Below are 18987 nucleotides of genomic sequence, written 5' to 3'. Positions count from 1 at the left end.
CTTGGTCCGTATAGTGCCTAATTTAATTTTTAAGTGCGTGTGATGTAGTTCGCTATCCTGATCGGTAAGAACACAGTATCGGCCCATCTGGCGCTGTTCTGTCGCCATAACCTGGCTCCTACGTTATAAAAATAGATGGAGTCATTGTGCTGTCTGATGACGCTATTGAGATGTGTCCACAGACAGCCCAGAGTCGCCGCATTGTGGACTTTCTTATTTTTTAATCTACACGCGCGAGATGTCGGTGTAGCTTAAATGCGTGACGTCATGACTCCATAGGCGTTACATATAAACCACAACTAAGCCAGTAGAACTTAAGTATAGCCACTCAGTAGGCCTTGCAAGGTGGCTGACGCCTGCAATAGCTCTGACAGCATTGCACAGTTTTAGTGGAACGAGAGTATGCGGTTGGTGGCTGCGCGTTATTGGGCTCCAGGAGCTCCTCGCAGTCATTACTGGGTTTTCTTTCTTTATTTTTTTTTCTGTGCAGCCCCTTATAACTACGCTGGTGGCAGTGACAGCGACTGCGATTCGCTTCGTTCGCATATCTGCGGCGTGACGAGTGCCGATTGCGTTGAAAAAAAAAAAAGAAAAGGGGGAGGGCTTGTGTTGCGTTCTCCCCGCGCGCCTTTGTGACTCTGCACTCAATTTTCATTCCTCCTCCAAACCGTGGGATAGAGAGCTGTGCAGTCGGTAATGTACAGTCAGGCTGCGGCGCTCGCGTTATTATTGGCAGGCTCATCATCGTCTTGCCGCATCACTTTCCTACGTTTGTCACATACGCTGCCACTTTCGAGGGAGGCGAGTCGTTTTTGCCGGTGCAATAGCCGAGTTGACCGCGCGTATATAATAGGTGTCGAGCTCCGCGACGAACGTCCTGCCACATTTACGATCCACTCCCCCTCCCGCCTATGCACCACTTTCTGTTTTCGCCGTTTTGTTTTATTGTTCTATTTTTTTGTTTATTTATTTTTTGACTGCCACTGGGATTCGATTGTGTTGAGAAGTGTGAGGTCGCTGAGCTAATATCGCTTTCGACCTCATATTTGGGGGTCCCCTGGCACTGGAATCTTTTGCCGCGCGCCATCGTCAGCTCGTTTCCCTGGTAGTCATTGTGGCGAGAGGTCTTATGCCTACTTTATTGAAGTGTGTCGCGGAGACGACCTTTCATTTCACTATGTTCTTTAACTTCTCGGATTTCAAGGGCGAAGTTAACAGGGAGTTGGATGAATAGTGGATGCGTAAACAACTTTTTTTGTAGAGGAATAATATGTCAATAAGTTGTCGAAGGAAAAAAAAAAAGTGAATAAAACAAAGAGATTCATCGCTCTCGACAGCGAACGAGATCAAATGACGATCACCGAGTGTAACCCATGCATGTCGCAAACAACGGGAGGCGCGAGACCTTCGTTTAATGACCTGAAAAGAACATTGCGCAGGTCTAACGCACGTGTTAATATCTACGTGAATGAGGGAAGCTTTCGTGAAGCGATCAGTTAGGTGCATAAAACTAAATGCGCCGCGCACGTGCTCTCTCGCGCACATGCTCTCTCGCGCACGTGCTCACACTTGCACGTGCTCACACTTGCACGTGCTCTCGCACGTGCTCACGTACGTTCAAGAGGTGATGCATACGCCAATCGTACGCGAAGAGCTAGTCGGTGTTTCGCAGAAGAGTTCGCGTGATTGTTGTTAGAGCTGCAGCGGGCTGTTCTGATAGAAGACCGAGATTCGACTTTGCCATCGATTGCGTCGTGATATCAGTTTTCTTTTTTTTTTTTTTTTTTTTTTTTGCATCTGGTGGCCTAGTCGGTAGAACAGCAGCGGCCGCGGTCCGCGAGGTACGGCACGGCTTCGCGCAGGAACATTTCTCTTTAAAATGAGGGTCTCTGTGCACAGCATAACCTCCTCAACAGGCGCTCTTCGCTGGCTCAGCGCAGCCGTTTTGCAGAGCGGCTGCGCGGCAAGGCGAACCCCATGGGCTTCGCCTTGCCGCGTCACGTGTGGGGAAGGAAATCGTGTAGAGATGTAACGATCGCTTGCAGCCAGCCGACCAGCGGCAGTGTCACGCCATGCCCCGCCGAAAGAGAGAGAGAGAGAGAGAGTCAGCGTTCCGTGTGCACTTCACGTGCGCTAATTACACGCTTGTCAACTCCTGACGCACCTTACTTTCCCCCCCCTCCCTCCCCCGCTTTTGTTTGCCCGCCCTTTCAATCTTGCTCGCTCTCAGGCCAGCTCTCTCTAGTATGACACGTTGGATATTAATTAATTAGTTAGGGGCCGGTGTGTACAGAAGGCTCCCTGTTTATCCTTTCTTTCTTTTTTTTTCTGTCCGCTGATGGGGCACCGCTATTCAATTAAATGCGCTTACTATTCGTGTTTCTCCATTGCGCGGGCGTGTGCGGCCATGTCTGACCACGCTTCCTGTTTTATTTCGTTCTTCCGTGAAGGTTCTGGGACACGGATCTCGACTATACTATTGCGCTGGCGACTTTAAACGTATTCTAAAGAGAAACACTTGATTGGTGAATCATTGTTTTCAAAACAACGCTTTATTTGGGCATTACTTTATCTCGCATTAGCTTAACGGAAAAAAAATCAAAGAAATCAATATTACCCGGCAATATATGATCGCACATTTCGCCCTCCTATGCTAAGCTCATCGGTCGTGAAAACAGCCTTGACTGCAACCTGTTTACGCGCCCTGATTATGCTATTCTAACCCGGCCGTGGCTGCGTGTGGTGCAGCTGTGCGCGGCGGCGTGCATCCTATCTTGGAGTTAATATGAGGCGGGTGCAAAGTTGAGGCGAGCGAAGATGGCTGGTGGCTCCGTGTGCGCTGTGATCTTGCGCGCATACAGTTGGAGATTTGGAGCTTCGGAGACGCGTTGAAGCAGGACAGCTATGGGCACCACGAAGGGGTATTCGCTCGCCTCCGCCGCCGCTCTTCGTCACGCCTGCGTTGCGACAGCTAGCAATTGTCCGCGGTCATCGAGTGAGATGTGTTCATGTTTGCCTCTGCGCGCGTGACACCGTGCTTGTTAACTTTATTAGTAAGTTCAGTATATACGGCTGATAAATCTACGAACGTTTCTTCGTGTAGTTGTCAAATACTTTGCTGTCGCTATCAATGCTTCGCATTTCGGGCGAAAGTGCGACTTCTTTGGCGATGTTACAGAAGAAATGGCAAAGGAGGCGGGAGGCGGGGGGGGGGGGGGAGGCGTGTGCTCGAGCACCGTTGTCATTTCGTCGTCGTCGCGCCGTCTCTTTCTGTCGTCGTGCCGTCGTGTCGTGTTGTTGTTGCCATTACACAAACGCTCGTATCGCACGAAGTTGGCCATCTCGGCAGGTTTACAGCACGAAGCTGCCGCTTGAACGAAACACATCGGAACCAAGCAGTAGACCAAGCACCGTTTAATAAAGTGATCATTATCTCGCTCTTTTCCTATAGGTGTTTTCTGCCAATTCAGTCCTTCGCCTCATGTTGCAGAGGAAGTTGAAAATGCGGAGCCGACTTCGCGACGCGGGTGTAAGGAAAGGAAAAGGGCGCGTGCGAACGATCACCAACAAATTCAGTCTCGTACTTCTATAACGGTCGTTGCTGTAACAACAAGAAGAAAATAAACTTTATTGAAAAGAATGGTCCGGCAGTTTTGGTTGTGGTGGCCTCAGGTGGCGCCTCGAAGTCCTTGGACGCGGGCGGTATCTTCGGCTTGCCGAACGGCCCAGGGCTGGTCTTCCAGCTACGAACTTTTGGCAGTCGCCTCCCAGCGGCGGCGACGCCGAAGGAGAAGGTCCCCGTCGGCCTCCGCAGCCAGGGCGACTTCGGGAGGGGGCGAGCTCGAGGCTTCCTGCACGCTGGTATAACGGCCGCGGTTATGAACGCGTCGCGAACGGCGGCGGTTTCCGTACCGTTGTTGCCGGCACATTCCCAGAGCATGTGTCGCAACGTTGCTCTGTGTCCGCACGCTTTACACGCATCAGTCGAGTGTAATCCTGGGTAACAGTGGTGTATATGGCGGCCGGGCTGTATACGGTAGGCTGTAACAGAAAAAAAAAAAAAAAGAGAACACGTATACACGTGGTCCCACAATATAGGTCACTCTGTACAAATAACGGTCCACTTGTTTGCCGGAGCATCGGAGATTACATCGCTCGCGAAAGAAGAGAAAACAGAACTTCCGTTATGCTCGCTATCCTCAATCGAGTATACACGTGTATGAGGTCAGTCGTTATGCGCCGCGTGGTCGTGATCGAAAGAATGGCGGCGGCGGGAAATTTCATTCGACGAGTGACTTTTATAGAACGTGCATCAATATTCGATTGCCTCTACGATGGAAAACATTCACTGGAAAGATAAACGCTCGATCGCAAAAGTCATTCGCACACTCACGCACACGCACAGAATCAAGTAAACTCCTTCGGGACGGCGGGGCAACAGCAGAGTGTTTGCAACGTTCAGCAAATAGTACAGCGGAGATGTTGCATAGCGGTAGGCTCGCAGGCACCCGGCGGTTTGTTAAACACCTTAACCGACCACGAACCAACCTAGCGGCGTGCAGCGAATTTGCTGCGAACTGTAGTTTGCATGGAAGTCTAGGCACGCATATTATATCTATATGCACGACTCTGAGCGCATATTTCCACTATTCAGAGACCTCGCTTTACTACCTGTCCATAAATACCAGCGCCGCCTATCGCGTATAGATGCGAGTAGAATAGGCGCGCAGGCAGCTCTCCTTTATGTATACTATCATATCGGGTCTTCTGAAGACCCCATCTCCTGCGTGTACATACATGCAGACAAACCCCGTCTTATCTTATACTTTTGCTAATTGTCGAACAAAGTCTTCATGTGACATTAGAGCGCCAACAAGACCAAATGAAGTGTTCCGTGTGACCATTATTCTTAATTATGCGCAAGTCGAAGTGATCGCTCGCCCAGCCCAATGATGTAGGATGCGTAGCACAATTGTATTCGTGTTCCATAAATCAACGTGCCTTCGGTGGTATCAAGCCCCTTCAATATACGCAAGGTACCGAAAGTGTCCGCAAATTGCTCCCGTTTCACTCTGCAGCATGCGGAGGAATCGCGGATGAGCCGTATAACGCCGATAGACCGTGCCTCCCTCACACAATCGCCTCTGTCCTTCACGTTAACTATAATCACGAGGCCATCCGTCAGTCGACAGTTTTGGTAGGGTATTTATAGGCGATAGTGGTCGAAAACGCTCTTACACGTGCGCGTTTCAGTCGCCAGGAGAATGTTCGTTTTGATCGTATAACCAGCAGAGATTGTACATATATCGATTGTATAACCAAGAGAAGCTGAACAGGTCTGTCATTCTTCTCTATCTGTATATTTCCAAGTCGTTCTTTTCTTTATGTTTCCCTTTTTTTTTTTATCTTTCGTTAACGAAAAGACACGTCAATGAAACCCCACCACACCAAGCCTGTCGCTGCGGTTTCCCTAACCGCTTCAGACCATATGTATATGTATATATACATATATAAAAAAAGAAGCCTAATGTTACGCGTTTTCAGTCAATACTGCTAGCGACGGCATGAGGCGCCGAACGACATTCAGACCGGGCTATCGAAAATCGGGAGATGCATTCGAAAATGCCTTCCCGATGATTTCGATCGTCGCTCATTGCACGCTTTCTGCTTTGCGCGCTACAGCCGCCCGTTCCCATCTCGTAGCTTTAACGCTGCCTCGGGACGTTAAATTGGCGCACGCACAATTCGGGCAAGCCACGGTGGGTTGGCAGAGCGCTAACCTTTGAATCCGGCTCTGAAACGCCATGCGTGTCCATAATTTGATACCCTTTCCCTCTGTGCGCGTGCCGCCGCCAACGTCGCGTGTCTGGCAAATAATTACACGCGTCCCCGAGGAACTTGTGACACCACATTCAGCTCGACAGGTCCCCCCTCCCCCCCCCCCCCCCCCCCCCCCCCCCCCACCGCTCTCTGTCCCTGTAACGCGTAGTACAAGAGACAAGTGCTTGTAGGAAAGGAAATCACAGCCCCTTGAAAGGTAACGCTGAACAGTAGCGAACGAGCGACAGAAATTCAAGAACATATATAAAATAAAGAAAAGAAGGAAGTAGTGGGAAAGGGAGAACAGTTGTATGCGTCGAAACTCTCATTCTTCTTTCATTCTTTTTTTTTCTCTATCCACCGCTTCGCTCTTGAATTGGTGAATCGATTCTCGGCAGGACCCAAGGCCTGCCCTCCTGTTCGCCGGGGCGCGAGGAAAAAAAAAAAGAAATATGGTGACGGAGCGATTCCGCAAAATGATAGGTTTGCTCGCCGCGATGATACGGTATCGACAAGCAATGAGACCGAGCTCGGGAGCGAGCGGGAATAGAAAAACAGAAAAGGAAGACAAGTGAAAAAAGGAAATGCGGGATCAGCCAACTGGTTTGTAAGACACAAGAGGGGGCAAAGCGTCGATGGCGAGGAAGAGGCACCGCCAGATAGCGGTGAGCGCGTGGAATAAAAGGGAACAACGCGCAAACAAAAGAGCGGACAACAGGACCGAGAAAGAGAGGGCGGGAAGGCGCCAGAACGAACGACGCCTCGTTGCTTTTCTGGCAGGAGGTTTGGGGGGCGATACACGCCCCTCTTCCCTTCTCACCCTCTTCTATTCCCTACGACTGTTTACCACCTTGCTCCGTTTTCCCGGTTGAGTCTCTCTCTATCTATCTCTCTCTCTCTCTCTCTCTCTCTCTCTCTCTCTCCATTTTTTCTTTTTGTCTTTCTCGACGTAACCCAGCGGAGATGTCCCCCCTGCATACGTTTTACTTCTTCGTCTTGTCGGAGACGTATCTCTTATCCCGACGCCAAAACGTGCGCATTTGTTTGCTATAGCAGCCATCTCCAGCGTGGCACCGCACCTCCGTACGTCTGCGCCATCGCCTTCCCTCCTCATCCCTCTGCCTCTCCTCATCCCTCTGCCTCTCCTCATCCCTCTGCCTCTGTCTTCTCCCTATCTGCAGCCACGTTCACCCAGCTTTTCTCTCCCAAAACAAGAATCTCTCACTAGCGCAAAACACCTGCGCACGGCGACGCAGAGAGAAAGAGAGAGAGAGAGAGAAAGAAAGCAGACCAATACATAAAAGGCCCAACACTCCCCTCCCCAATTCCAACCGCCTCACCAGCACAGTACAAAGGGGCCGCCATATATGCCTGATGGATATGGAATTGCATATAAGATGGCAGCTTTTCACCGCCTCCTCTTCCTCAATCTCCTTTCTCTTTCGCCCCCACGGCGTGTTGGTGGTTTCGCCGTCGTTTTCTTTTTCTTTCATCCTTTTCTTTCTTTCTCGATTCCTGGTTTCTTCCGCGCCTTTTCTCGCTTTTCCCGCTAGGTTGGCCTTCCTGTGCGACCACCGTGTTATGTCGCTCAATTCCCCTTCTTCGTTTATGCTTCGCTTGTCAGGCTTCTCTGTATGTCATGCAACCAATAATGTGAAGTGTGTCTGTTTTTCTTAGTCCTCTTGGTTGTTATCGTTCAGATTTTCACCTCTCTCGCTGACAGCACCGGCTTGGCGACAGTGATATTAACGATCGTGATGGTCGGCAACCTTCTCGTGCCTATCTGTGTGTGACTGAAAAATTGTACGTGTTGAGCTCGTGTCAAACAGCAGGCACGAAATAGTAAGGCTGGCTGTTGTTTCCTGTTGATTCTTGCCAAGAAAGGTGACTTTGAGTACGTTGGCAAAATTAAATATGCAGTGATCTGAGCACACGTACTTCCCGATTGTTTGTTTCCAGACGCTTTAATAGGTTATTCAAGAATGCTGAAAACATCCCCTCAGAAAAGCGCTTTCGAAAACGCTAATATAAATCACAACTGAACTTGGTTTAGTATAGTTTAAAGTTTCCGAGTAACAAAACACACTGATTGCTGCTGGCCACGAATGCTTGTTAAGGTATAGATAACGAAACGACGGCGACGACGCACTGCGAAATTTCACGCACCAATTAGAACGCATGAAGACGCAAATTTCGCTCAACTCCCGTCGCGATTGGTCGGTTGCTTATCAGATAAACATAGTTAGATAAGCGGCCATCGCTAATATAATTCTCAAGATGAAAGACTAAACTTCGGGTGTACGTCTAGGCTTCCGTTCTTTTTTTTTTTTTTCAGAATGGGAACAGTTACGACTAGTATTTCAGCGTCATAGTGTTCGAAGCTCCTTTTCCCCCTTCCCCTGTGCTGGGTAGCCAAGCGGGCTCAGCCTGGTTAGCCTCCCTGCCTTGGCCTTATTACTTCTCTCTCTCTCTCTCTCTCTCTCTCTCTCTCTATATATATATATATATATATATATATATATATATATATATATATATATATATATATATATATATATATATATATATATACCACAGACCGCGAGCTCGAGAATGCGCGACTCAGATTGCCTATGGCCTACACTCAAACCGCTGCATTCAGCAAGACACGGCCTACGTGACTGTTTTTATTTCTGCCCGGCTATTATCCATAGCTTACGCAACTTGACTTGATTTTCTCTTTCTCACATAAATGATGAACGAATACAGATCACAGATGCGTCCCGAAGGTCCACTAGACCCTCCTTAATGCTTCACAAACTGCCGGACAAGGTATAGGTCCTCGTCGTGTCCCTAAAGACATGGAAATAACGGCGCACGGGAAGACCTTGATTCCTTACAGATTAAGTGGAGTGACGCAGAAGCTGACTCTTCAAAAAATAAAAATGGAGATAGGGCATTATACAATGTGCCACGTCATTCTTCTACTTGGCTACCTCCTTACTGCTTAACCGTCTAATCCACCTTTGTCGCTGAGGCCATTTAACGAGTGTAATTTGCGAGGCGTCGACCCGAGATGTCACCGCGGAAATTAAGGCTACCTTGGGCTCATTTTCATTTTTTTATTGTTTCTTTTATGCTTTGTCTTGACAGCCTAGTGACTATGGCGCTGTGCTGCTGAATACCAGGTCGCGGGTTGGATTCCAGTCGCGGCGGCCGCATTTCGATGAGGGCGGTACGCAGAAAAGAAAAAAAAAAGAAAAAGAAAACAAGAAATAAGAACACGCACTTATACTTGGATTTATACGATTGCAGCTTTAAGAACCCCCCGTGATCAAAATTAATCCGGCGTCCCCGACCACGCCGTGCCTCACAACCACAACGCTGTTTTGGCACGTAAAGGCCCGGAATGTATTAGTATTATTATTTTGATATTTTTATCTTCCATAATATTTCAGAAAACATCATACTATTTAGAAGCATAATACACACGTTACGCACATTCGACAGCGGACAAAACAGGTTTGTTTCGCGCCGCGCGTCTTATAGGGAACAGCACAAGGGTCAATGGATCCCGCATTCGAGGTCAGGAGGGCGTTCTGGGCGAAGGCCTGTCGCACGGAGGTGGCGAAGACGGGCCCAGTGATTAACTCCGGGGACACACCCTCGCACGCGTGACTAGGCAAGTCCTTCGAAGACACCTTCCGCCCGGACTCTGCAGCGCTGCACGCAACTGCTACACGACTACAGACGGGGGAGGGGCGACACACGATAGTGTGGCAGTGTGCCGCCGCCACCGCAGCCACCCCTCCTCTCAATCTCATCTCGCGCGGAGTCCGTCCTGCTCTGTCGGCGGTGGCAGCAGCAGCTGACGACGTCGACGACGCGTCCATCGCTACCGTTGAGTCTTTCGGCCACCTGACGCGCCCGTCGCGTGTGCGCGCGCGTCCCAGCGCCGGTGATGGCGGCGGCCCGGTTCGGGTTCATTGTCTGGACGGCAACGCCAAGCGCGACTGGCCGCGGCCACCGGCGCCATGCATGCGTACGCGCGGGCGCATTGTCTCCCCGCGTCGTCGCCGTATAAGGCCACCCCGTGCAGCGGACGGCGTGCGTGCGTGCGTGCGTGCGTGCGTGCGCTACTGCAGCGAGCTGCCCGCTGGTGTGCTTGATCTCCCGTGTGCGGCGGCCGAGCGCATGCGACGAATGGGATCGCGACCAGCGATGCGTAAATCCGACCGCCTCAGCGGGAATGCCCGCTGCCGCCGCCGGCGGTGCTCTGTTCTGTGTGGAGCCGAGTTGGGGGGGACATCACCGACGCGGAGGGCCGCTTAGAAATTGCACGGTCGCTGCAGACGAAGAAAGCCGTTTGTCGCCCCCATCCTTTATTCGGCCTGGCGTGCCTGTGTGTGTATGCGTGCGCGTGTGTGTGTGCGCGCGTGTGTGGTGGTGGGGGCGGGTGAAAACAGTGCTTCGGTATACGGCTTCAACTGACGTCCGCAGCACGTAGTCGTCGTGTGGGCCCGGCCGAAGCGAACTCCGCTAGTTGTTTGTCTTTTCGTACTACTACGTAACCGCTATTTTATTTCGCGGCTAGATTGTTTTATTTTCTTCAGCCTGCGCGGGAGGGGGAGGGGGGGAGGTTGTAGTTGGAAGCCGCGTTTAGAACCACGTCAATCCCACGCAACTTTAGAAAAGTGCTAGGGATTAAAAAGGAAACAATGTTAAATGACCACGCTTAGGGGGAGATAATCGAGGGCCACACAAAGCGGCAATAGCTTGCTTGACGACGACGAATGCACGACGATGACAAACGACGGTGATGGCGGAACGACAGCGGCACGACGTCCACCACGACGATAATGAGCGCGACGGCGAGACTGCCGACGTCGACACCGTGGTTCTTACTTTGAGCCCGTGAGGTGCACTTAATTCTGGTGGGAACGTGTAGCGTTTTGTTCGCTGACGATGATAACGGGAATGATTACGCTTGCGACAGACGCAAAGAAGGCTAACGGATATTCCCTTTCCCCTCGAGAATTCGGCCTACTTGCCGTTGTTCTTTATGTGATAGTTGAAGCGCGTTTTAGGTATCCGCATACCAATGGCAAACCCCGGAAGGTGGCCGTTCCTTCGCGAGCACTCAAGATATCGAATCGATTGGTAGAATCGTTTGCAGCAGCACCATCGATTGCGTATACAGTATAGTACGTATAGAGTCGTCGCAGACAAGAGCAGATATATACGAGCTGCCCACTTCGGGAGGCGGGCTCCAGCCGTACTTCCTCGCCAGTCTGGGGACCGCTAGTAAAACCGCGAATCCATTTCACGACGTAGTCGTTTCTCCCCCCTCCCCCCCCGCCCCTCCACCCTTTTTTTATATCTCGACTACACACTTACTATAGCCAGGGCTATGTTTCTTTGATCGTTCCGCAGAGGCTAGCCCGTTCGAGTAGTGGCCTTTCCACGACCGTAGGGGGCGCTTCCATTCACTTGCCTCTCGTGCCACCGCCGCCGCCGCAGTTCTCCCGCGGGAACAACAATGTGTCGGCCATTGCTCGGTTTTTTGACATCGACACGCTGCAGATACCGTGCGTCGGTGTTGAAGAAGAAAGAAGAAAGGCGGCACCAACGATCGGCGGCGGAGAACACGGTCCCCGAGGCCGTTGTGTCATGCACGTTCGCACAAGTTCACATACAGTGGCTGCGGCGGAAGCGAATCGCGTGCCCCTCCGTCAGTGGCTAGACCTCGCTGGCCGGAAGCATGACGAACTCGGCGTGCAGCTGAAGCACGGGGCGGCGACGACAGGGCCCGATTTTTCTTTATTTTCTTTATTTCTTTCTTGCTTTTATCGAAAGACAACTTCGCTACGAGTCCATTGCGTCATGGCAGGAACACGGAACAAAGGGAAGAGGAAATAAGAAAAGAAAGGAAGAGAGGAGGAGCGTGAAAGGAAATAAACTTAGCTGGATGGCGGGCGCACGTAGTACATACGTCTATCCCTCAGTTTCTTTCCCTTTTTCTTTTCTTTTACAGTTTTTTTTTTTTTTTGCCCAGTTGCTTGTGTTTCTCCTGTCGTGTGGAGCTTTTCGCAGACTCGAGCCGAGTCGCTCAATTTTCCGGCGAACTGAACGGAAAATTGAAACTTCGTGTGCTTCGGTGGCGTGGTGGCGGGGAGGGGGGGGGGGAGGAGGAGGAGGGGGACTGACGCGAGAGTGACGCGCGCGGTATACGAAAAGTTAATCAAATCTGAGCCACGGGTTTGAAACTCGGGAAAGAAAGGACAAACGCGAAGAGAGAGAGAGAGAGAGAGAGAGAAGTGCCCTGTGTCGTGACCGCCTGCCAGTTTTGCTTTTCGCCTTCTCCTGCGAGGGATTCGACTCGTGGTATACCCGAGCGTCTGTCGAGGAGCCGAACTCCAGTGTAGTGCACGTCGTTACCGTTCTGTGCGCCGCCCTTATTGGCCAGTAGCACACGTTGAAAAGTAAGCTGGTTGCTTGCTCTTTAAACTGTGGCGCTTACCCACTGCGGGGAGATTGGCTAAGAAGCCGGCGGGTAAACGGAGAGGTGAACTTCGTTTTAGAAACGGCTCTTTGTATGAGCCCCGTTTGCCGATAGCACGTCATGTGTTGCTTAGACTTTTTTGAGAATGAGAAATTACCTGCACGTGTCGGGTATGCTGCTCAACGAGAGGAAGGGAGAGATAAGACTTAAACGAGAAAGTACACTGCAATAATGTTTACACCTTTAAGAGTGTTTGCTTGTCACACGGGTAACACACCAACCGTAAGGGCCTTACAAAAACTTATAGAGAACGACAACGGAGCTCTAGCTAGACGTGCGATGATTAAAGACGTAGTTGAAAACTGGGCAGTCGTTCTAGCTCCCTTTGGCGCACATAAATATCCGACAGAAGAATTTCGCAGGGATAGATATTAAACTGCATTTAATGCAGTTTTTATGTCGCCTGTCAGAGCTGTCATCATTTTTACTTGTGAAAAAAAAAGAAGAGGTTGGCAAACAAGATGCTATCGTTGGTACCCACCAACAATTTGATCTCGCCCCTTAAGGGCGAGGATGTTAGCCGTGCGACAACCTAACGCCCTTTATACATCCATATGGGTGTAAAAAATGGTTAGACCGTATACGACACGGTACGGTGAAAATTGTACAGATAATATTGAAACAGGCTAATGTTAAAGTCACCGATGTTTGTGAGAGAAACCGATGAATTATTAAGAAATAAAAGAGTTGATAACGAAACGGAAGGGAACGAATGAGCGTGTTCTACGCCATATATCCGTACTCATCAATACTTCGTGCACTTCAGTGGCGCGTTAAATATTGTCTACTAACTAACGTATTCATCGAGAGGCTGAGACTTCAGACCTGCAGCGCATTACCTCAGCCTTCTGGATTTGACGCCTTGAACGCAAAACGGTGTACAGTCGAATGCCTTTATAACGAAGCGCTTGGGGTTCTCCGAAATAATTTCGTTATATATACAGGTCACTTCGAATTATAAAGGCCGGGCACCGCGAACAGCTCACAGTAGATCCGGGACCGAACTATTCCTTCGTTATACCGGTTATTTCGTTGTACTGTTCGTTGCACAGCCTCTCGACTGTACACCTCACAGATATATTTCTTTCTTCTCTTCTAGTCTGCACGCATGCGCATGCATTCGCCGTAGCAAGTAGCAAGCCAGTGTTTTCGGCGTTCTGCAACTAAGCACAAAGTCGCGGGTCCGATTCCCTGTCCCGGTATACATGGCAGCATTCCGGTGGGAGCGAAAATGCGAAAACGCTTGCTATACTGATCGATATATCTCTTGTTAACCAGAATTTGTCCTCAGCCTTCAATTGGGGCACGTCTTATAGCTCCCGAAGTTGCTTAGGGCTGTTAACCTCACTAACCCAATTATTCAGTACGCTGCCTGTTCAGATTTATAAGACCGAGCTTGGGCTACAGAAGCGGCTGAACAAGAAATTGATATCTTGTGTTAGCTATATTCGCCGCGGTAGTTAAGTGGCCTAGGTCGCGGGGTCGATCCTGGCCGCGGCTCGTACGCTTTCTGATGGACGACAATGACAAAAGCAAGTACGCTCGTGTATTTCAATTTATGAGCAAGTTAAAGAATCCCAGGTGACCAAAATTAATGAGGGGTCCCCCTCCCACAACGCGGTGGCTCATAACCTGATCGTGGTTTCACCGCGCAAAGCCACAGAATCTAACTAATATTTGTGTTAGCGATATAAAGCGTGAAGCAGTGTCGAAGCACGGGACCAACGTATGTGCTCTTCGCAAACCTATAGATATGCAGCTCGTGGGACTACGCAGACACTATATATATATATATATATAGGGAGCTTCAGAATAAAGGGCGCAAACGGCTTGCGTTCCGCCTGCGTAAGCACGAGCCGCTTGCGCCTCGGCGAGATCCGAGCAAAGTTCTTGCTCATGTGCAGGCAGCTTTCGTCCATTGATCTAAAGCTCTCTGGAGCGTCTGCTCCCACGAGCTGCCGTCTGCTTCTCCTTCCAGACGTAAACAGAGAGCAACGGCTCACATGCTACGTAAACAAAAGCGAAGAGCTGTGTGCCCCCCCCCCCCCTCCCGCTCATCTTTACCAGGCGGTGAGTGGGCGAGAGTCCATTTTTGTGCCGACGGTGCCATCTCGAGCATGCACGTGCTGATTAAACAAACGCTGCTGCAACGCATGCGCTGTCGTGGCGGGAAGCAGACAAGCGGCGCCAGGTATAGAACCGGCGCTGTCGCTGCAACGTCGACTAAATCTACGTGTCGAAGTCGTGAGAACAGAAGCTTGATCCATGGGTGTGGTATATAGCCGCAGTCTATATAGCAAAGACGCCCAACCTGTCGCTGCGCGTCGAGTTGTCGGGTACAGTTCGCCCACTCCCACTCGCGCCCTGGTTAACTCAGAGCGACCACTCTATACGAAGGCGCTGGTCTCGGGTTCAGTCCCCGGAACGGGACGAATTTTTTCTTCAACTGACTAGGTTTCCTTCTGAGCGGCCCGTGGGGGGTTTCCTTTGTAGCATAGGGCTGCAGTCGGGTGCACGGAAATTCTCGTCTATCCAGTGCAACGTCGGACGGACAGGACCTGACCAGCTCCGGACAGGACCAGCTCCGGACAGGACCTGACCACGCCACTGACGGTCAGGTCCGGACAAGCTATTATGACGCATGCAGTTGTTTGCCATGTTGTTCCTAAGCGCTGAACTATCAACTTATCGACGCCGCTGGGGACAGGATGGAAAAGCAAGTGATTAAACTTGAACGGCTGCCATGGTAACGGAGACGCTGTCGATGCTGGAAGAGCGGGTAATGAGTTGATATTAGAGAACTTGCAAGCACAGGAAGGAGTCTGCCGACGCGACGCAGCTAAGGGTAATTAGATATCGCTGCGAGATTGCATAAATACAGTCCACATACTAATTTGATGATCATAATGGTCACCTGTCTACCACGCTTAGAACACCTGTGCGGGCAGCCGAAACATGAGTTGCTCTTTTTTTTTTCGGAAGTTTGCTCAACTGCATAAACGAATAAATATATAAATTTAGGCCGATTTCGGTGGTGTACGTCCGTAGAACTTGATGGTTGGCCCCATGGTGGTCTCGCGGGATGAAGGCTTCCCTGTTTGCAGTTTAGCGCCAACGGATCTGGTTTAATGACTCGCTTTTCATATGAACTACGTACTCAGTATTGCCGCCTTCTTGTATTTTCTTTCTTCGGCCCATTTAAATGTCAAAAACAGGAGTGCCCGATGTGGGCATCAATTCAAACTAAAACAAATATTTAATGAGGGAATCAACGAGTTATTAATAACATCCGGGCCTTTGGAGTAAAATTATTGTTATGAGCACCCACGAGAGGGGGCAACGTTTACGCGAACGCTTCGCGCGCGAGTTCAGGCTGCAGCCAACTTGGACAGCACATACTTCCCCTATAATCCGGCCCGCTCTATGCAGCCGTCCCTGAACATTCGTTTAAGTGAACCTCCTCCTCTTCTACATCGCGAATAGTGCAGCTTTCCGTTTCTTCTACTTCTTTCCTAAAGCCCAGACTCGGTCGGAGAAAAGTGCTCCATTCCCCATTCGATGCGCGCGAACCGGTTCCCGTTATAAGCCGCCTTATCGGCACCTATGAGAGAGAGAGAGAGAGAGAGAGAGAGAGAGAGAGAGAGAGAGAGAGAGAGAGAGAGAGAGAGAGAGGGGGGGGGGGGGTCAGTCCCTCGAGGGATCGTCAAATTACAACGGTCCGCGCAATTTCGCGCCGCTCGGCGCCGCGGACATCGGCGCAGGCAAAACGCTGCTTTCAAGTACTTCGCTAAGCTCGCGCTTTCCGGGTCCGACCCGGAGGCAGCGGAAATCGGCGGCGCCAGCGCCGATGGTCTGGGCGGACCTAGAAGAGCTCGTGGGGGGGGGAGGGGGGAGGGGGGGGAGCGGGCAGAACTTCTGGACAAACAGCGCCGTGTTCTTGGACTCTCCGCGGTGATAGTTTGGTAATGAACTGAATCCTCCGCGCGCACGCCCGTCTTCGTCGTCGCCGGCGCGGCTTGGTGGCGATGCCCAGGGGCGGCCTCGCCACGAGCGCGAGAGCCTCCAACCTAATGAAGGGCTTTCGGGTAATGGAGGCGCGTGATTAGGTTTATCTCGCGCGTACACATGTGCTTGCGCGTGCGGCCGCGGTGGCTCCCCGGCCGCGCCGTTTGCAGCGCGCGTTTGCAGGCGCGCGCGTTCGAGCTGTGACTTAGGGCGGGGAAAGGGGACCGCGAGTGGCCATTAATGGCACCGTTGTGTGTATACCGTATGTACGGGTTTCCTTTAAAAAAAAAACAGAAAAGAATTACTGGAGGGAACTCGGGCGCTAGTGTTCCATGGGAGCTGCTAGCAAGCAGGGCGGTTCAGCCATTGTGGTGTGTGACGGTTAGGGACACGGGTTATTTTTCCCCCCCTAAACTTCTACCTTCGCATGACTTCGGAAGACTTCGTGACTTTGCAAATTCGTCCTTATTTCGGCGAAATAATGCGTTACAGATGCAACAATTCGCAATGACTATGCGTGTTCCCAAAGCCTTACAGGCTTCCGCGTTTAGACAAAAAAAAAAAAAAGAAATAAGTATTACTTCGAAGTTTAGGTCAATAATTGGTAGGATTAAGTGTATAGCAAACAAAGCCACAAGAACGTCTTCTGAAGCCACAACAGACGCAAAAAACACAAACCTATCTACTATAACCATCATTCGCTTGGTAGCCGAAGGACCACAGCGCCAGCGTTTCCTGTAGTAACTTTAGGAGGAACCTCCGTGCTATTAAAATTAAATTATGGGGTTTTACGTGCCAAAACCACTTTCTGATTATGAGGCACGCCGTAGCGAAGGACTCCGGAAATTTGGACCACCTGGGGTTCTTTAACGTGCACCTAAATCTAAGTACACGGGTGTTTTCGCCCCATGGAAATGCGGCCGCCGTGGCCGGGATTCGATCCCGCGACCTCGTGCTCAGCAGCCCAACACCATAGCCACTAAGCAACCACGGCGGGTAACCTCCGTGGTATGTATACAGTTGAGTGCATCTGCAATAAACACCTCTACAACGATATGACCTGTATAACGAACGCATAATTATGTTCCAGTTCTACTTTGTGCTGTGCGGTGCGCGATTTTTACAACGAAGTCGCCTGTATAACGGATTATTTCGGAGACCCCAAGTATTTATTTATTTATTTATTTATTTATTTATTTATTTACAGCATACTGCAGACCCTAAATGGGTCCTGGCAGGAGAGGCATGATAAAAAGACCACAACAATAACAATAACAAAAGTCACAGCAAATTACATTGCAGTAAACTGAATAGAGGCGTTCGACTGTATGCTACCTTCGGGGGCGTTCCTTCGGAGTGCTTATGTGTTCAAGATCTGACGCTGGAGTTGCGGTTGTGTGCTATATAGGTTGAGCGGAGAGGGTGAGGCCGCAGGTGCGTATGTGCTTTCACTTGTCGTTGATGATGCTTCCATCATTGTTGCTTTCGTTAGTTGTTCTGGTTGTCATTGTATACCTGCCGGTGCGTTTAACCTGTTGCCTGCGTTGCCATTGCTGCGGTCGTCTTGTCATAGTTATCTTTGCTGTCGTTCTCATGGTCTGTCGTCGACATTTGCTATTCCACCCCTTGAAGGACTTGTTGCATGCCGGCAGCTTTTAAAGTCTGGTCCACCCACTGGAAGCGCCGCCTGGGAATACAGCGCTTACTACGGGAGAATAGCTTTGTGTTGCGCTCTGAGAGACAGTTATTTTTTTTTTTCCTTTTGCGGTTGGAAGTGCTAATCGCGCGTTGTACTTGGCGATCCGTCACGATGCGCGCTGTCTCCGATACTAGTGAAAAGAGAGAGAGAAATAAGGAAAGAAAGAAAGGAAGGAAGGAAAAACGTAGCCTTCGTATCGATCGACCATTTAGTAATTCAAGAGAGAGAGAAAAATAAAACACTTGTTCTTGTAATTAAATTATTTGACTTGAACAAAAGAGCATGTACAAACTATAGAGAGGAAACTTAGGGAACAGATATATGTCAACGATGTATTTCGCGTGCCCTTTTTAAGTTCTTCAAGAATGTCCGCTTCACTGCTTTTGTCGCGCGTGTCTTTCCGATGCCGGCGTATACACATAGCAAGTATTGAGTAGTACAAAAAGAATGTAAGAGAAACCGTGAGACGCGTGTCTAAATTCGCCGATAGCGCCAACACGCGCGTCCACTTAACCACCGCGCCAGCGTGCAAACAGCTCAACAAGTGGTATATATAGTGGCCCCAGCTGCGTTGTAAACGCGATTGCGGTCCTCGGCCACTTTGGACGAGCCGGCTCTCCGCACAAGCCAATTCCGCTTTCCAGACCCACATCAGCACCGGAGGCGTGCAGTGGTGTATAGCAGTTAGGAGAGGGGGGCGTGAGGGGGGGGGGCACCGACAGTGAAAGCGCGCCCAACAACCAGACCACGTCCGCCCTATGCAAATCACCGCGGGCGCCGCACTGTGCACTGATTTGCGAATCCTAGTTCCGCCGCTTTCGCTCGCCCGCCCGCTCGATCGGCCGGTCGTCGTCGCGTCCCCAGCGGGTTGGCGTTGGCTTCGGCTCATGGCATATAGCACTCGCCCTCCCCTCTAATGAAG

At 50.6% G+C, this 18987-nt stretch overlaps 1 protein-coding gene and 1 long non-coding RNA gene across 2 annotated transcripts in view; one reads left to right on the top strand and one right to left on the bottom strand.

Moving 5' to 3' along the window:
- Positions 1-18987, top strand: part of LOC142585378 (calcium-activated chloride channel regulator 2-like) — a 551695-nt gene that overhangs the window by 63722 nt on the left and 468986 nt on the right. The gene's annotated exons all lie outside the window — the stretch shown is intronic.
- LOC142584395 (uncharacterized) overlaps positions 15860-18987 on the bottom strand; it is an 11087-nt gene continuing 7959 nt past the window's right edge. Inside the window, exon 4 of the long non-coding RNA XR_012828780.1 lies at positions 15860-15962. This is a non-coding gene — a long non-coding RNA (uncharacterized LOC142584395). The remainder of the gene's footprint in view (positions 15963-18987) is intronic.

Source organism: Dermacentor variabilis, chromosome 6 (assembly GCF_050947875.1).
Source record: "Dermacentor variabilis isolate Ectoservices chromosome 6, ASM5094787v1, whole genome shotgun sequence".
In the NCBI taxonomy this organism is placed as follows: Eukaryota; Metazoa; Arthropoda; class Arachnida; order Ixodida; family Ixodidae; genus Dermacentor; species Dermacentor variabilis.
This window is presented reverse-complemented; position numbering and strand designations above follow the sequence as displayed.